Source organism: Odontesthes bonariensis, chromosome 2 (assembly GCF_027942865.1).
Source record: "Odontesthes bonariensis isolate fOdoBon6 chromosome 2, fOdoBon6.hap1, whole genome shotgun sequence".
Lineage (NCBI taxonomy): Eukaryota > Metazoa > Chordata > Actinopteri > Atheriniformes > Atherinopsidae > Odontesthes > Odontesthes bonariensis.
Window position 1 is genome coordinate 29,258,962 of NC_134507.1, and position 17,965 is coordinate 29,276,926.

Here is a 17,965-nt window from a genome sequence, read left to right on the forward strand (position 1 = left end):
TGTTTCAGCTCTCTGGTTTCTCATAGTCAATCCCTGCTCATGTCCCCTTGCGTATCGTTTCAATCAGGTTTTCTTTGGTTTCTTAGGCTTTTTGTTTTCCACAGTTCCGGCTTTTTTATTAGCTTAAAAATAATCGACTGAAGTTCTTCTTTCTTTGCCTCCTATCTTTGCATGTCTGGATTCGAGTCCTCCTCCTCTCCACACCTGCCATCCTGACACAATCAGGTCTAAAACCAACTATTATGGAGGTTTAATTCCAACCAGCAGCTGTCGATCTAAGAAATAAAAGAATCCCAAAACGTGTACAACAACCAGTCCTAAGTTAAAATGTCCAAAACGCTTTAAAGAGACATCAACGTTCTCCGATTGGTCGAGATCTTAGCTTTAAAACGGTGCCAGACATGCACTTCTGTGGTTGACCGTGATCTTTTTTATTAAAGGGATAGTACAAAACTGTAGAAACAAAAAGGGAGAATCCTTAAATACGAGAACACACATTTTCTGTGGTAGTATTTCATCTTTCTACACATAAGCATTTAATGCTTCTTCCACTCCCTGCTGCAATGCTTTTATTTTATGTGAAGCACTTTGAACTGTTTTGTACATGAAAAGTGCTATAGAAATAAATTTGTTTTGATTTGATTTACACGTGGAAATTTAGAAGAACAGCATAAAGCAGCTTAAAAACAAGCAATTTAAAGAGAATAAAAAAAATAGAATGAAAATTAAAACACATAGTTAAAAGCAATCAAAGAAGAGGGGAAAAAGAAAAATATAAAAACAATTAGGAGGATTTATAGCATTATGCTTTAAAATGATTTAAAGGAAGTAAAGGCCTGCTGGGAAAATTAGGTAACCAATTAGATGTAATAACCAAAAATACAATTGAAATATGGAATACTGTTGTTGAAAGGTATAAACCGGAGAAAGAGATAAAGATTTTGAGTTGGTTTGCGTATGACGATAGGTTTATACCTGGGATAAATGATAAAGGGTTTAAACAATGGGCGAGAAAAGGGATCACAGCAATATGTACAATGGTTGAACGAGGTAAGCTGCAGAGTTTTGAGAAGTTGAGGGGCAGATTTGGGTTAGATAAACATGAACAATATCGCTACCTGCAAATAAAGGACTATTATGAGAAGGAGATAAAAACTGACACTGATAACGAAGTTGTTGAGGTATTTCGGAGAGCAAAAGGTAAAAAATGCAGTAATCTCAGTCCTATATAGAAGTTCGATGTCATGCAGAAAGTCTTCCTCTCTATATATCAAAGAAAAATGGGAAAAGGAATTGAAAGAACAAATAACTGAGGAAGAGTGGTTTAATATCTGTAAAACGCAGTGCACGTCCACTAGCTCCAGGATCTGGAGAGAATTCAACTGGAAGAATATGGTCAGATTTTTTATAACTCCAAAGATTAGGAGAGGAGTGGTGTCTGCTCAGCAGCCATGCTGGAGAGCATGTGGTCACATGGATGCTGACCATACACACATATTCTGGTCCTGCCAAAAGTTAAAAGGATGCTGGGACAAACTATGGAGGGATTTACAAAAAATAATAGGATATAAGATACCAAAAACGTGTAAAATACTCTACTTGGGTAATTTAACACGAGACATAATACAAAGAGAGGACGAGTATCTTGTTAAAGTGCTGTTATCAGCCAGTAAAAAAACAATTACGAGAATGTGGTATAAAGTGGACCCACCGACTGAGGAGCAGTGTGTGGATTTTTGTAATGGAGAAAATCTCACACAAACTGAGACTACAAGAGGCACAATTTGAGGACAAATGTCAAAAATGGACTGATTATAGAGGACACCATCATTGCCACTGGACAATAAGGACATTGATATAAGGATGATTGTTTAACTATGTATGTACGATATGCCCTGACACTAATTGTTGAAAGAAAAATTAATAAAAAATAAGTTAAAAAAAAGAAAATGATTTAAAGGAACTTAACCATTATCACACCAAAAGAGAAATGTTTTTAACCTGGATTTAACATCTATTCTGTATCTGACCGGGAGCCAAAGTAAAGACTTGAGAACTGGGGTGATGTGATCTGATCTCTTTATTCTGGTTAAAACTCAGGCTGCAGCGTTCTGAAAGAAGACTTCTTCTGACCAGATTCTGCCTTCACACATTTAAATAAACATCAATAAAAGCATGAACACAATTAAAGCCTCCGGTGTTGAAATCTGGCCCCTAATATGCGCTCGCATCTCGTTCTTTCACCCTCAACATTTATAAAGAAAATTGACTTTTCGCTCCCACGCCGTTCCACATGTGGAGAAAAACAGCATTTGTATTCATAAAGTGGACGTGGCATTCAGGAGCGCCTTCGTGGTGGAAATTAAAAATGACATATTGAATGACGGTATGGCATTCAGAAGTCGTATGAAGAAAACAGAAATCTCCATAACTGACGTCCCGTTCTGTGGTGGAAAACAGGCGATATGAAAGCGTTTGTGTGGTTTTTACGTCCTGCAGATGGAGGCCCTCCCAAGTTTGCTTCCCAGCTCTCATTCTGAGCATCGACTCGTCTGCCTACAAAGAGACGCTGGGAAGGAGTGCGTGCAAACAGAGAGATGAGACTTCGTGAGGCTCCTCTCGGCGCGTACACGAGAAGTCAGAAGCTTGACAGAACTCGAGTGGAGTAAAATTAGCACCTTGCTCGGGTTGTGAAGCCGAGCCACTTCCATCAGTTTCTGTGTGTCCCTGCTGTAAGTACAGCCCTTCTCCGGCATCCGAGTGTTCGCTGCAGCTGCATTATTCAACACCACAGCCATGCTGATTCATTTGTTCTCCTTTACTATCACAAACGTGCGCTCTCTTTTCTCAGATCCACTCTTTATCTCTTCTCTGCCACATTTTTCCCCTCCTCAATTACTATTCTCTAAACCATCTTCAGCTCTGCTTTCTTCACCGTTATACTGTCCTCCTATCACTTTTCTGCCGTTTTTATTTCATTGCACTTCTCTCTGTATTACTTTAAAACACTCTGGGCATAAGTGAAATTATATATCCTTTTATTCTCCCCCCTGCTGTGCTTTTCCCTCTTATTTCCACTTTCACTTCCCCTTATTTGCACACTTCTTTTACTTCTGTCTTCTGACAGCTCGCTGGATTTTTCTCTTGAGGCAACACTTCACATCATAAGATAGCCAGCTCGACAGACTAACCCTAATCCAAACCTCACCGGGGTTCCTTCTGCCACCAAAGCGTATATTTACATACTACAGAGGAGATTTAAAATCCAATAAATATATCTATTTATTTATTTCAAAATACAACCACATTGCAGGGAGTTGCTCTTTAAATTCTCCGGCCTTTTCTTGTGCTCCAGCTTCCTTCTTTTTTTCCTAACACAACAAAACTCTTCGGTGGCGTTTGGTTTAATAGATTCACTCCTTCCTTTGTAGGAAACTGTTCTGTCGACACTTTTTACTTTGACTTTCTTTTCAAACTGTGAAAAACAGAATGGAAACCAGTAGTTTTGTCAAATATCTCCCCCAAAGTCGGGTTGTGATTACATCTGAGGTGCTTTTACCAAATACGCCGACTTATAATTCATACCAAAAAATCCAGGATGCATCGATACCATGTGCGGACTCATTATTCATTAAAGTGTTCGGATCCTACAGAACCGATACCAGTGTGACCGGAGCTTAATTTTCCTGCAATGTGTTTGTGAAAGCACTGTACGGTTTTATTAAACTGACTACTTTTATCTACTAACTCCCACACCCAACAGGGTGATCTGAACTGATGAAACTGTCTCACACTCAAGCTCAGACCTCCAATCACTGTATTTTTCGTGGTTTATTTTTGCATAAGCATTTATGCTTTACATGCTATGTTGACTAGCACCTATACAGTAACCGTGCCGTTCACCCGGTAATTTATACACACGTATAAAACAAAACCACAACATTAATTACACGGACATATTAGCCACTGTATAATCCGCACACATGAACATATTTATGGTATTTAACGCAAGTTTTAATCACTTTTTATACATGTATCTTAACTCACCAGCTCAGCTTCACCAGTCAAAACAAGATTTAACTCGTTGCTTTCCCTACTGGACTCTGGTTGTGCACACGTTCATGCTGCATTGGCCCAGCAGGTTCTTTCATTTAAAATCCACTGATACCCCAACCTTCCTGTGCTGCAGAACTTAACCACTGAACAACGATCGGTACACTGGAAAAAATCAAAGTCTTACCAAGTATATTTGTCTCATTTCTCGTCAAAATATCTCATTACACTTAATATAAGACACAACTGCCTAACAAGTTCTATTTCAGCCAGATATAGGGACTTGTTTGAAGACAAAACATCTGGAATATCTTGTTAAATGAAAAAGTCTTGAAAACAAAATTGTTTTGAGTCAAATATCATATGAAACAAGCTTTTTCTGACATTTGAAGAGGTTTTTAAGCTAATTTCAAGATCACTTTCATCTCAAAAGTCCCAAATATCACATCTTATTTCAAGAAATCTTGATAAGCCGATTTTCACTATTTCCATTGGCAGATTTTTTTGCTTATTTCAAGCAAAATCGTCTTGTATTTGTTGTTTTCTTTACTTATTTTTGGAGGGGCATTTTTTCCAGTGTAAGTAACGAGCTTATTTTTCTGATGTGCACATCTGTTCTGCATCTGGCTGCAGCCTGAAATAATGAGCACTGCGGGTCGGGAGTGACCAAGTAACAAAAAGGCAACAAAAATATCCGCTTGGTTAGCCTTTAAATCTAATAAAGTATGACAGAGATGTGGTCTGGCATTGCAAAGTGATACCTTTACAACAAACAGGGTCCTATTTGGTGCTTCTTTCACATTCACAACTTCCTCAGAGGCAGAAGTTTTGAGCACAACGGTGTCGGTTATGTCCCGATGTTACACTTGAAAAGGTAAGAGGAGCCCTTTCTGAACGCCTGTATTCCCCAACGCATTGCTCCCGACTGCAATTCATTTGTGGAACATGTCAAACAGCAGCGACAGCAAATGGATCAATATCTCAGGCAACAGGCTGAATGCCAAAAATGTGATGAAATGTGCCCCGAAGACTCTAAATGGCACAAAAAAAAAAAAAAAAAAAAAGTAATGGAATGTAACAGTTGTTTTATGTAGATGATATAATTTACCTGCTATGTTCTGTGCATTTTCAATTATCTGAGTTCCACATGTGAGGTATTAGGTGAGAATATGGCCATGAAAGACAAATAGAGACCGTGTTCGCCTGCAGGCTTTACGAGGCTTTCTGTTTTAGTTAACAGCACCAAAGATTTAGCTGTGCCTTGTGCCATTATGCGACATTAACTCCGGGCTATTTCTGGGCATTTCGCATCGAAAACGGTCGAAAACATAATCATAATTTAAAAATGAAGATGTGATCTAATCATTTCCCGAAGAGAAAACCTGCAGAATATTGGCTACTTTTCATTTGGGGAAAGTAGTGAATTATCCTCTAGATTGTTGGGAAATAGGGACTTTTGTGTCCTCTTTCTGTTTTGTGTGAACACCTAAGTGGCAAAGAATACATTTTAGAAACAAGTAAATCAAATAAATTATGAGTTACGACTCAGTTCAATTAATATACAAGAAGGAAAATTCCCTGGATTCATGACTGAGTGGATTACATTAAAACTAGACTCTAAATTATGTCAATAACGCCAATATAAATACATATATTTTCATTTCTTTTCACAGAAAATGGAAGTCAGTGCCAGGAAACACAACATCTACACTCAGTGGGAACTTTTACTCGGCCATTTTCATTTTAAAGTTCTTCCAGACGGCGGGGCAACAGAACCAAAGTCATCTGTAAACACTGCCAAGTTGAATTGTCTTCTCAGCGTAGTAGTTCCAGTCTAAAATATCACTTAAAGGCAAAACACACAACTGATAGCAGCAAGTCATTCAAGGAAACAGACAGTAGAGCGAGGCTTCTACATAAAAACTACAGAAAGATGCTGATGTTAAAAGTGTGTTTGCACAACAAATGTTATGGCACTTTCATTTATATGGCAGCACATTTAAAATAAAGCTAAATGCTAAAAGCTATACACTACTTTTGGATTCATTTTTGGATTTTGCGTACAAATGCGATTAATCAGGGAAATCATGTGATTAATTAGATTAAACATTTTAATCGTTGCCCAGCCCTAGTTTTTAATCCTTGGATATATGGCGGTGAATGAATGGGATCAGAGGCACAAAGCGTGTCATACCCCGGTATGATAGGTGGCGCTGTACCCATTCCAACTGTTGCTAATAGAGCCACTTCCTGTTGACCTCTTCACCACCAACAACAACAACAAACTCAGGCATTGGAGAAAGATGGAGAACGCAGAGCAAGATGAAGCTACGTCCCTCTACATTTGGTCTGTGATGAGCTGCTTGTTGCACAAACTCGATGCCCAACGGAGCATTCTCCATCGCGTTGTTTCTTTCTTTCTGACGGCGACAACAACAGTAATATCGTCTCCTTTGACTTCCGGGTCACGACCCCGGGAAAACATCTGGAGCATGCGCAGAACGCAAAGTCTAATTCACCACGTGCTTCAGCGTCTACAAGCAGATTTAGAGTGACTTTCAACCCAGTTATCTCAGGGTCTTAATCCAATCCGATTTATAGTCAGATTAAGGTGTCTACATGAACTTAATAACTCAGTCTGATTTAAAACACAAATTAATTTCTGAAAAGGGACATTTTTGTCCCCTTTTATAACAACTTAAAAACATCATATGTTAATATTTTTTTCCCGCTTTTTTTTTCATAGATCTTTTATTCCAACTCCGGTTCTGATCAAAACTACCAAGTTTTCAATTATTTTCAAAATATGAACCCTTTAATGCCAATTTGAACTTTTTAGCCCAAATTTTAAGCCTTTAGTTGCCAGTATTTTCAAAATATGGAACGCAAACGTCAGGCCCAGGGGACAGTCACACCTGTCCCCTGGTCAAAAATGTGCCCTATCAGGGATTAGGGTTAATAACTCAGTCTGATTGTAATTTAGCCAATAATCCGATCCTTTCCTTGCCATGTAACCCAACTGCCCGTTTCTGTTGACTTTACATCAATGAGTGTAAAACAAATATAACTGGGTCATCAGAGACCTTTCAAGCCTTTAAAGCTCAACATGAAGCATCTGCAGCGTTGGCTGCTTCAAATCAAACAGCCGCCACGTTCTACATGTGATGACAGCACAACATCTCTGTTTCAGTGCTCCTTTCCATCCTGTTCCAAATATACAAGCAAAAAAATCTGGATTTTAAATCGTTATCAAGCACAAAAGTTAATACATGTTTTCTTTTAAGGAGGTTCAGCTACAATATCCCAGCTTGGAGATGCTTTCTCCCTCCCGCTGCTTCATTTTATTAAAATTTCTCTCAGCACAATCGTCTCAGTGTCACATTCTGCTTCTGATCGTATCGGCTCTGATATTTCAGAGTCCCTGGATAGTACACATCATCTGGCTTCATCTCGTGTAATCCATTTGCTCCGACAGCTCTTGACAGTAAGCGCGGCTGAAACCAGCGCCGTACAGATCTGTGAGCCTCCATACATAATACATCAAGTGTCAAGGCCATACGCCGCCTTCGCTCTGCTCTGAGACTGCGGAGCTGCCCGACGGCACACAGAAACCGTGTGGCACAGACACACAAAACATACGAAAACATGCTTCTTCTGAAGATGGCCCAAGAGAAAAGAAGGCTATTTCTCTCTCTGGAGCAAAAACCGATAACAAAATGGAGGCAGTAAGTGACCAAACATTGGAAACTTGTGGACACACCGATCCAATACACCTGCAGAGCAGCAGGGTGTGGATCCACCCATTGATTTCCGAGCCACTGAGTCTACAATTCAGCTGTTTTTAAGCCACTGCACTTGGTTAAATAAAACAAATATGGAGGTTAAAGGGATAGTTCGCCTCTTTTGACATGAAGGGAGAAAAAATAGGGCCAAGCGATTGTGAGGTCTGACTTTTTCCTGGAGAACGATTTTTTAAACCCCAGCCAACTAGCCGGACTACCTTTGTCAACGCCAAAACGAGGCTGGAACTCGACTCACAGAATGCAGCAGGGGGTAAGAAAATGTTCATAAATGATATTGCTAATATGGGATGTCATACAGCTTCATGTCAAAAGAGGCGAACTTGGGCAACAATTTCAGTCTCTGTGCACATCACGTTTAGCTTGGGTCCTCCTTGACATTACGGCAACACATCCAATCAGAGGGAATCTGGTAAGAGGTTCTAAAGTCTCAGAAAAGATGGATGGGCTCACACCAAAGCACATTATTGTGAAAGCAGCTCGATGCATCAACTCTAAACCAGTGAACAGAACCAGGTTGGAAGTCAAAAGTTGGATTCATTTTAGCTCAATAATTGGATGGATCCAAAACAACAGGTGATTTGAGAATCTAATCAGGATAAAATGTTCGGTTTGTGTTGCGTTATTGGTCCATTTCACCCAGAGCAATGATCATTTTAGTGCATTTAGCAGCTCAAAAGTGTGATGCAGAAAAACTGCTCCATTTCGTTACTTCAGGATTGGACGACTGTAATTCTTTATTATTGGGCTGTCCCACATATTCTCTGAAAAGCCTCCAGCTGATCCAAAATGCTGCCAGTTTGGGAGGCAGAGCCTTCAGTTAACAGGCCCCTCTCTGTGGAACCAGCTGCCAGTTTGGGAGGCAGAGCCTTCAGTTATCAGGCCCCTCTCTGTGGAACCAGCTGCCAGTTTGGGAGGCAGAGCCTTCAGTTATCAGGCCCCTCTCTGTGGAACCAGCTGCCAGTTTGGGAGGCAGAGCCTCCAGTTATCAGGCCCCTCTCTGTGGAACCAGCTGCCATTTCGGGAGGCAGAGCCTTCAGTTATCAGGCCCCTCTCTGTGGAACCAGCTGCCATTTTGGGAGGCAGAGCCTTCAGTTATCAGGCCCCTCTCTGTAAAACCAAATGCCAGTTTGGGAGGCAGAGCCTTCAGTTATCAGGCCCCTCTCTTGTGGAACCAACTGCCAGTTTGGGAGGCAGAGCCTTCAGTTATCAGGCCCCTCTCTGTGGAACCAGCTGCCATTTTGGGAGGCAGAGCCTTCAGTTATCAAGCCCCTCTCTGTGGAACCAGCTGCCAGTTTGGGAGGCAGAGCCTTCAGTTATCAGGCCCCTCTCTTGTGGAACCAGCTGCCAGTTTGGGAGGCAGAGCCTTCAGTTATCAGGCCCCTCTCTTCTGGAACCAGCTGCCAGTTTGGGAGGCAGAGCCTTCAGTTATCAGGCCCCTCTCTGTGGAACCAGCTGCCAGTTTGGGAGGCAGAGCCTTCAGTTATCAGGCCCCTCTCTGTGGAACCAGCTGCCAGTTTGGGAGGCAGAGCCTTCAGTTATCAGGCCCCTCTATGTGGAACCGGCTGCCAGTTTGGGAGGCAGAGCCTTCAGTTATCAGGCCCCTCTCTGTGGAACCAGCTGCCAGTTTGGGAGGCAGAGCCTTCAGTTACCAGGCCCCTCTCTGTGGAACCAGCTGCCAGTTTGGGAGGCAGAGCCTTCAGTTATCAGGCCCCTCTCAGTGGAACCAGCTGCCAGTTTGGGAGGCAGAGCCTTCAGTTATCAGGCCCCTCTCTGTGGAACCAGCTGCCAGTTTGGGAGGCAGAGCCTTCAGTTAAAAGGGCCCCTCTCTGTGGAACCAGCTGCCAGTTTGGGAGGCAGAGCCTTCAGTTATCAGGTCCCTCTCTGTGGAACCAGCTGCCAGTTTGGGAGGCAGAGCCTTCAGTTATCAGGCCCCTCTCTTGTGGAATAAGCTGCCAGTAAATGTCCGGGAAGCAGACACCCTTTCCACTTTTAAGACCAGGCTTAAAACTTTCCTTTCTGATAAAGCTTATAGTTAGGGATGGCTCAGGTGATCCTGAAACATCCCATAGTTAAGATGCTATAGGCCCAGACTGCTGGGGGGCCTCATCTGTCACACCTTTCCTCACTTTACTCCCCCCCCCCCCCGTTTAATTTCTCCAATTATATCATGTACATGTGACATTATTGTGGTCATTAACTCGTGTTTCCCTGTTCCAACAGGTATCCTTTGAATGGTGTTACAGTGGGTTTTTTCCCCTCTTTTCTGTCTTCTCAAACCCCAGCAGGTGGAGGCGGATGGCCACCCTTTCTGGTTCTGGTTCTGCCAGAGGTTTCTTCCTGTTAAAAGGGAGTCTCTCCACAGTCGCTTCAGGCACGCTCAGGACAAGAGATTGGACTGAAGACAAGTTTCACTGCAATCTGTTGGTTTCCTTAGCTGGGAAATTGTTTTTGAATTGGCTCTATATGAATGAATTTGGTTTATTTTACAAATAATTATGATTACAATGAATTGAATTCCAGTTGGCTTGAATTGGACTTTATTATTTAAGTGCCTTGAGATGACATTTGTTGTATTTGGCGCAATATAAATAAAAATGAATTGAAGTATAAGCCTGGCAGCAGTGAGCCTCAACAGTGGGTTCAAACATCAGTTCCAACCTCCTTCACTTTCTCATCAAACGCAGCTTCTGCTGCTCCTGCCAACAGGCGTGTTGTGGTAAAAACTGTGTGTGATGCAAATTGCTAGCAGTTATTTCTCCGGAGCTCCCCCACTGCTTCTACGTCAGGGTTTGGATGATCAGTGGGATGGGTTTTCACCTGGGTTGGTGCGCCCCTTTTTCCCTCCAACTCCCTGCCTAACCCACATGGCCTCCAGAGGACAGCGGATACTGGTTCATCCCATGTTGAAGTCACATCACGTCGCTTCATCCTGACCTGTAACTGATCCTTGATGGATGATGTAACTGATTTTTGATGGAGAGTCAGTCCTTCCCCCTACTTCAATGTCTTCAAGTAGTTTGGCTTGATGCAACAAAGACCCCACAGTCAGCCTCCGACGCTCTCAGGATGGTTCTCCACCCACACAGCTGAGCGCCTGCTGTCAGGATCAGATGATGGAGTTTTAACACCACCACAATTTCACCATCGCTGTATAAACATTGCTTTGGGTTATCAATATTACATCTCTCTAAATGGACGGGTCGGGACCTTTGATTAATTCAGCTGGATTCAGCCAGCAGAACTGATTCAGAAGCCCCGTTTTTATCCTTTCACATTAAAACATGAAATACATGTGCTGTCCACCTGCATCTCTCTTTATTGTAATTCTGTCATTTTAACCAATTTAGTGCCAAGATAAGAAGTCACAGCAGCTGGATTGAACAGCGAGTTTAGACAAACACGCTCATTATTTCAATGATACGAAGTCTGAATTTACATTAGACTGACGTTAGTTTGCTGGAGGCTCACAGATCATTGCAAAGTGTCTCTAAGAATCTGAAATACTCTATTAAACTGTTACTTTTGTCAGTGATTAAACCTACTTTAGTTGCACATACACACATTCTAATTTCTCAGATTTTTACAGTATATAATCTTTTATATTTGATCATAATGTGATGATCTGTACAACTTGTATGTTCTGGGGACATTTTACAGCTAAAGCAGCTGTTTGTAAAGGTTACAATGCTGCTTTGAGGAAAACCACAGTCGTCCCTACAAGCAGAACTAATTCTGCTCCTGTTAAGATGAGTGGCTGGCTTACACAGAAAGAAATGCACTTGAGTGATGTACTGAAGCCCAAACAGGAAAAGCAGAAAGCAATCTTACCTTTCGCACAATATGTTGTTGGTAAACAACATGGTGGAGCATTACAACCATCAGCTGTGATGAAGTTCGGATCAGGAGTCTAATTACACTCATATGCATGAAAAAACATTCATTGTGACATCCCTGTTTCAAATTTATCTAAAGTTGATAAACACAAAGAGACATAAACATGGAATTTTGTCTGCAACTATGTGCCATAAACAAAAACAGTGAATCTACAGTCCTTTCTCTTTCCTGTGAACTAGAACAAGACTACAGTCCTTTCTCTTTCCTGTGAACTAGAACAAGACTACAGTCCTTTCTCTTGCCTGTGAACTAGAACAAGACTACAGTCCTTTCTCTTTCCTGTGAACTAGAAAAAGACTACAGTCCTTTCTCTTTCCTGTGAACTAGAACAAGACTACAGTTCTTTCTCTTTCCTGTAAACTAGAACAAGACTACAGTCCTTTCTCTTTCCTGTAAACTAGAACAAGACTACAGTCCTTTCTCTTTAAACTAGAACAAGACTACAGTCCTTTCTCTTTCCTGTAAACTAGAACAAGACTACAGTCCTTTCTCTTTCCTGTAAACTAGAACAAGACTACAGTCCTTTCTCTTTCCTGTAAACTAGAACAAGACTACAGTCCTTTCTCTTTAAACTAGAACAAGACTACAGTCCTTTCTCTTTAAACTAGAACAAGACTACAGTCCTTTCTCTTTCCTGTAAACTAGAACAAGACTACAGTCCTTTCTCTTTAAACTAGAACAAGACTACAGTCCTTTCTCTTTCCTGTAAACTAGAACAAGACTACAGTCCTTTCTCTTTCCTGTAAACTAGAACAAGACTACAGTCCTTTCTCTTTAAACTAGAACAAGACTACAGTCCTTTCTCTTTCCTGTAAACTAGAACAAGACTACAGTCCTTTCTCTTTAAACTAGAACAAGACTACAGTCCTTTCTCTTTCCTGTAAACTAGAACAAGACTACAGTCCTTTCTCTTTCCTGTAAACTAGAACAAGACTACAGTCCTTTCTCTTTCCTGTAAACTAGAACAAGACTACAGTCCTTTCTCTTTAAACTAGAACAAGACTACAGTCCTTTCTCTTTCCTGTAAACTAGAACAAGACTACAGTCCTTTCTCTTTCCTGTAAACTAGAACAAGACTACAGTCCTTTCTCTTTCCTGTAAACTAGAACAAGACTACAGTCCTTTCTCTTTCCTGTAAACTAGAACAAGACTACAGTCCTTTCTCTTTCCTGTAAACTAGAACAAGACTACAGTCCTTTCTTTCCTGTAAACTAGAACAAGACTACAGTCCTTTCTCTTTCCTGTAAACTAGAACAAGACTACAGTCCTTTCTCTTTAAACTAGAACAAGACTACAGTCCTTTCTCTTTCCTGTAAACTAGAACAAGACTACAGTCCTTTCTCTTTCCTGTAAACTAGAACAAGACTACAGTCCTTTCTCTTTCCTGTAAACTAGAACAAGACTACAGTCCTTTCTCTTTAAACTAGAACAAGACTACAGTCCTTTTTCTTTCCTGTAAACTAGAACAAGACTACAGTTCTTTCTCTTTAAACTAGAACAAGACTACAGTCCTTTCTCTTTAAACTAGAACAAGACTACAGTTCTTTCTCTTTCCTGTAAACTAGAACAAGACTACAGTCCTTTCTCTTTAAACTAGAACAAGACTACAGTCCTTTCTCTTTCCTGTAAACTAGAACAAGACTACAGTCCTTTCTCTTTCCTGTAAACTAGAACAAGACTACAGTCCTTTCTCTTTCCTGTAAACTAGAACAAGACTACAGTCCTTTCTCTTTCCTGTAAACTAGAACAAGACTACAGTCCTTTCTCTTTAAACTAGAACAAGACTACAGTCCTTTCTCTTTCCTGTAAACTAGAACAAGACTACAGTCCTTTCTCTTTCCTGTAAACTAGAACAAGACTACAGTCCTTTCTCTTTAAACTAGAACAAGACTACAGTCCTTTCTCTTTAAACTAGAACAAGACTACAGTCCTTTCTCTTTCCTGTAAACTAGAACAAGACTACAGTCCTTTCTCTTTAAACTAGAACAAGACTACAGTCCTTTCTCTTTCCTGTAAACTAGAACAAGACTACAGTCCTTTCTCTTTCCTGTAAACTAGAACAAGACTACAGTCCTTTCTCTTTAAACTAGAACAAGACTACAGTCCTTTCTCTTTCCTGTAAACTAGAACAAGACTACAGTCCTTTCTCTTTCCTGTAAACTAGAACAAGACTACAGTCCTTTCTCTTTAAACTAGAACAAGACTACAGTCCTTTCTCTTTCCTGTAAACTAGAACAAGACTACAGTCCTTTCTCTTTAAAGTAGAACAAGACTACAGTCCTTTCTCTTTAAACTAGAACAAGACTACAGTCCTTTCTCTTTCCTGTAAACTAGAACAAGACTACAGTCCTTTCTCTTTCCTGTAAACTAGAACAAGACTACAGTCTTTGTCCCAGTATAACAGCACAGAAAGGGAATCCATCTTTTTACTCAAGTGTGCCAACTTCACGACAATCGGTGGCAATGATATGCGTCCCTTTAGGACCTTTAGTACATCACAGAACAAAACAATTGACGATTTAAGTGGTGCCAATCATCACCAAGAATAGCAGTGAGATCGACATATTTACAGCTTGTTCAATGAACACACACAGCAATGCACCATTTCCCCTGGTGTTTGGTTATTCTCCTTTATTTCTGTCTTCCCTATTCCTCTGCGTACAAATTCTGTTACTTCCTGGTCAAATGTCAGGATACCAGTCTGAGCCCAGCTGAGTTCTTCCGTTCTGGAGTAATTCAGCTCCCTTTAATGGGGCGTTTCAGCACGACTTTGGACGAATCAGTTCAACTTGGAAAGATCCACCAAAAGCACCATGTTCATCCACATTTTTTTTTTTAGGTGTGGTACTGTAATAACTTCTCTTAAAGTCAGAATTGAACTCCCAGTTTGTCACAAAGTGCTTAACAGCCACAGCTAACCACAGGCCCAACAACACGCCTGCAAGCTGAATGCCCTCACCGCCAGAAAGCACTGCCCTTACAAGCTCTGCAAGGAGGACGGCTGTCTACGGAAGACTCCTGAAGACACTTTCTGTCTTATTCCCTGCTACATCGCTGCAGGTGCATGACCAGATGCTGCGAGAACTATAAAATACAGGATAACAAGACGAGGACTGAAGTGAGCAGCCAGCAGAGGAGCAAGCAAAACATCTAAATTTGACATCTGGTTCCACACTGAGGAAATCATTTCAATATGTTGTGCAGACAAATGTGTAAACAGCCTCCAGCCAACAGGAAAAATGTTAATGATGCACAAAGCCTGGGAATAAATTGATCTGATAAAGAACATCTTCAGCCAAGTGATTCAGGAACTTCTTTTATTTATTTTTATTTTAACTAAAAGCAGGAATCAGAGGACACGAACCCTTCAGCTTCCACATAAATTCTCTGAAAACAAAAAAGCTGAAGCAAAAAAGTTATGCAAAGAATGACGGACGGCAGAAGGATAGAAGGGCGTCATCTTATCCGATGATCTTAAAAGGGAAGTTTGTCTTATTTTATACAATAAGCTGTACAACGTGCAACCAAGGTAGGAATAAATAAAGAAAGTAAAAACCTCCTACACACCTTCTGCCACCAGAATAAGATGAACAATATGAGAGAAAAGGAGATGGGAACCCACTGAAGCTAAAAGCAAAGAAGGGAAAACAATCCCGGCTCGCTGACAGAGGTCTGGAGAGTAGTTTGCACTAAAGACTACGGGCAATAGGAAGGAATGATAATCATATAATACAAGTTTGAAGCTTTAAATAGAGGCTGTAAAGTGACTATTTGTCAAATAAACAACAAAAGACAAAGAAATAGTAAAAGTACTTTGAATGTTTGATGTTTTTCTACCAGAAACTTGTTGAACTGCAGAATAAAATCAACTCTAAATACTCCTAAAAACCATCTATACACATTAGGGCTGGGCGAGTCAACTTGTTACTATCACATTAACTCGTTAATATTTTAACACCGATAAATATTTTATTGCGCATTAATGCAATTTTTTTATTTATTTTTACAAAATTTAAAAAAAAAAAAAATTTATTTTGGCAGAGAGAGGGGGAACGACATGCAGCACAGGACCGTCCGAAGTGGGACTCAAACCGGGGCCCAGCTCCAGCGAGGACTATAGCCTCTTGTACATGGGGCGCCTGCTCAACCCACTACGCCATGGACCACGCCTGTTTTATTATTTATTTTATTTTTTAAAAGTCTGTTGCTGACAGGCTTTTATTTTGGAAAAGTCTGTTGCTCACAGGCTTTTATTTTTTTTTATTTTGGATTTTGCCGTACAAATGCGATTACTCATGATTAATCAGGGAAATCATGTTATTAATTAGATTAAACATTTTAATCGTTGCCCAGCCCTAATATACATACACCAATGCATGTGCATGCTTATACCGTAGTTAAGTATGCCGTGCACACACAGCACTTTTTCTTCTTATCATAAATGTTAGCAGCCACCAGATAATTATCATTCAAAGTGAAATATGGCGTGACTAAGCAGTAGTCAACAGGTGGAGAGGTGTAGGTGAGAGACTACAATGCACCATCCCCAGAGAGAAAAGGATGAGGGGAAGCAGAGAGGACTTCATATTGAGTGAGGCTCGTGTCGTCGTGCATCATCGATTTCCTGCCCTGTCGCTACAGGAGAGGTGTCACTGCCTCAGTGCTGGAGTGTGTGATTGTGTCACAGTGTGTCTGACACTGAAGGGTAGCCACCACTGCTGATAAGAAACAGATCGATGGCGTCTATAATGACTCTGTCAACTTGCTGTACTCCAGTTGTGTCACCAAATGTGAGACTTAAGTTCCGTATATCACTTTGTTTAAGGTCCTGGTCATGAAAATTTGCTCTACAGAAACAAAAAAAATGGTGACAAACACCTGCAAAATGTCTGCTACATCATACTGAGATTCTGCCAGAAATGAGCCTTCAGTTATCTGGTCCCTCTCTGTGGAACCGGCTGCCAGTTTGGGAGGCAGAGCCTTCAGTTATCAGGCCCCTCTCTGTGGAACCAAATGCCAGTTTGGAAGGCAGAGCCTTCAGTTATCAGGCCCCTCTCTGTGGAACCAGCTGCCAGTTTGGGAGGCAGAGCCTTCAGTTATCAGGCCCCTCTCTGTGGAACCAGCTGCCAGTTTGGGAGGCAGAGCCTTCAGTTATCAGGCCCCTCTCTGTGGAACCAGCTGCCAGTTTGGGAGGCAGAGCCTTCAGTTATCAGGCCCCTCTCTGTGGAACCAGCTGCCAGTTTGGGAGGCAGAGCCTTCAGTTATCAGGCCCCTCTCTGTGGAACCAGCTGCCGGTTTGGGAGGCAGAGCCTCCAGTTATCAGGCCCCTCTCTGTGGAACCAGCTGCCGGTTTGGGAGGCAGAGCCTTCAGTTATCAGGCCCCTCTCTGTGGAACCAGCTGCCAGTTTGGGAGGCAGAGCCTTCAGTTATCAGGCCCCTCTCTGTGGAACCAGCTGCCAGTTTGGGAGGCAGAGCCTTCAGTTATCAGGCCCCTCTCTGTGGAACCAGCTGCCAGTTTGGGAGGCAGAGCCTTCAGTTATCAGGCCCCTCTCTGTGGAACCAGCTGCCAGTTTGGGAGGCAGAGCCTCCAGTTATCAGGCCCCTCTCTGTGGAACCAGCTGCAGGTTTGGGAGGCAGAGCCTTCAGTTATCAGGCCCCTCTCTGTGGAACCAGCTGCCAGTTTGGGAGGCAGAGCCTTAAGTTATCAGGCCCCTCTCTGTGGAACCAGCTGCCAGTTTGGGAGGCAGAGCCTTCAGTTATCAGGCCCCTCTCTGTGGAACCAGCTGCCAGTTTGGGAGGCAGAGCCTTCAGTTATCAGGCCCCTCTCTGTGGAACCAGCTGCCAGTTTGGGAGGCAGAGCCTTCAGTTAAAAGGGCCCCTCTCTGTGGAACCAGCTGCCAGTTTGGGAGGCAGAGCCTTCAGTTAAAAGGGCCCCTCTCTGTGGAACCAGCTGCCAGTTTGGGAGGCAGAGCCTTCAGTTATCAGGCCCCTCTCTTGTGGAATAAGCTGCCAGTAAATGTCCGGGAAGCAGACACCCTTTCCACTTTTAAGACCAGGCTTAAAACTTTCCTTTCTGATAAAGCTTATAGTTAGGGATGGCTCAGGTGATCCTGAAACATCCCATAGTTAAGCTGCTATAGGCCCAGACTGCTGGGGGGCCTCATCTGTCACACCTTTCCTCACTTTACTCTCTTTTTCCCCCGTTTAATTTCTCA

At 41.9% G+C, this 17,965-nt stretch overlaps 1 protein-coding gene across 2 annotated transcripts in view; it reads right to left on the reverse strand.

Annotated features, from left to right (window-relative positions):
• atrnl1a (attractin-like 1a) overlaps positions 1–17,965 on the reverse strand; it is a 425,977-nt gene that overhangs the window by 270,776 nt on the left and 137,236 nt on the right. The window lies entirely within an intron of this gene.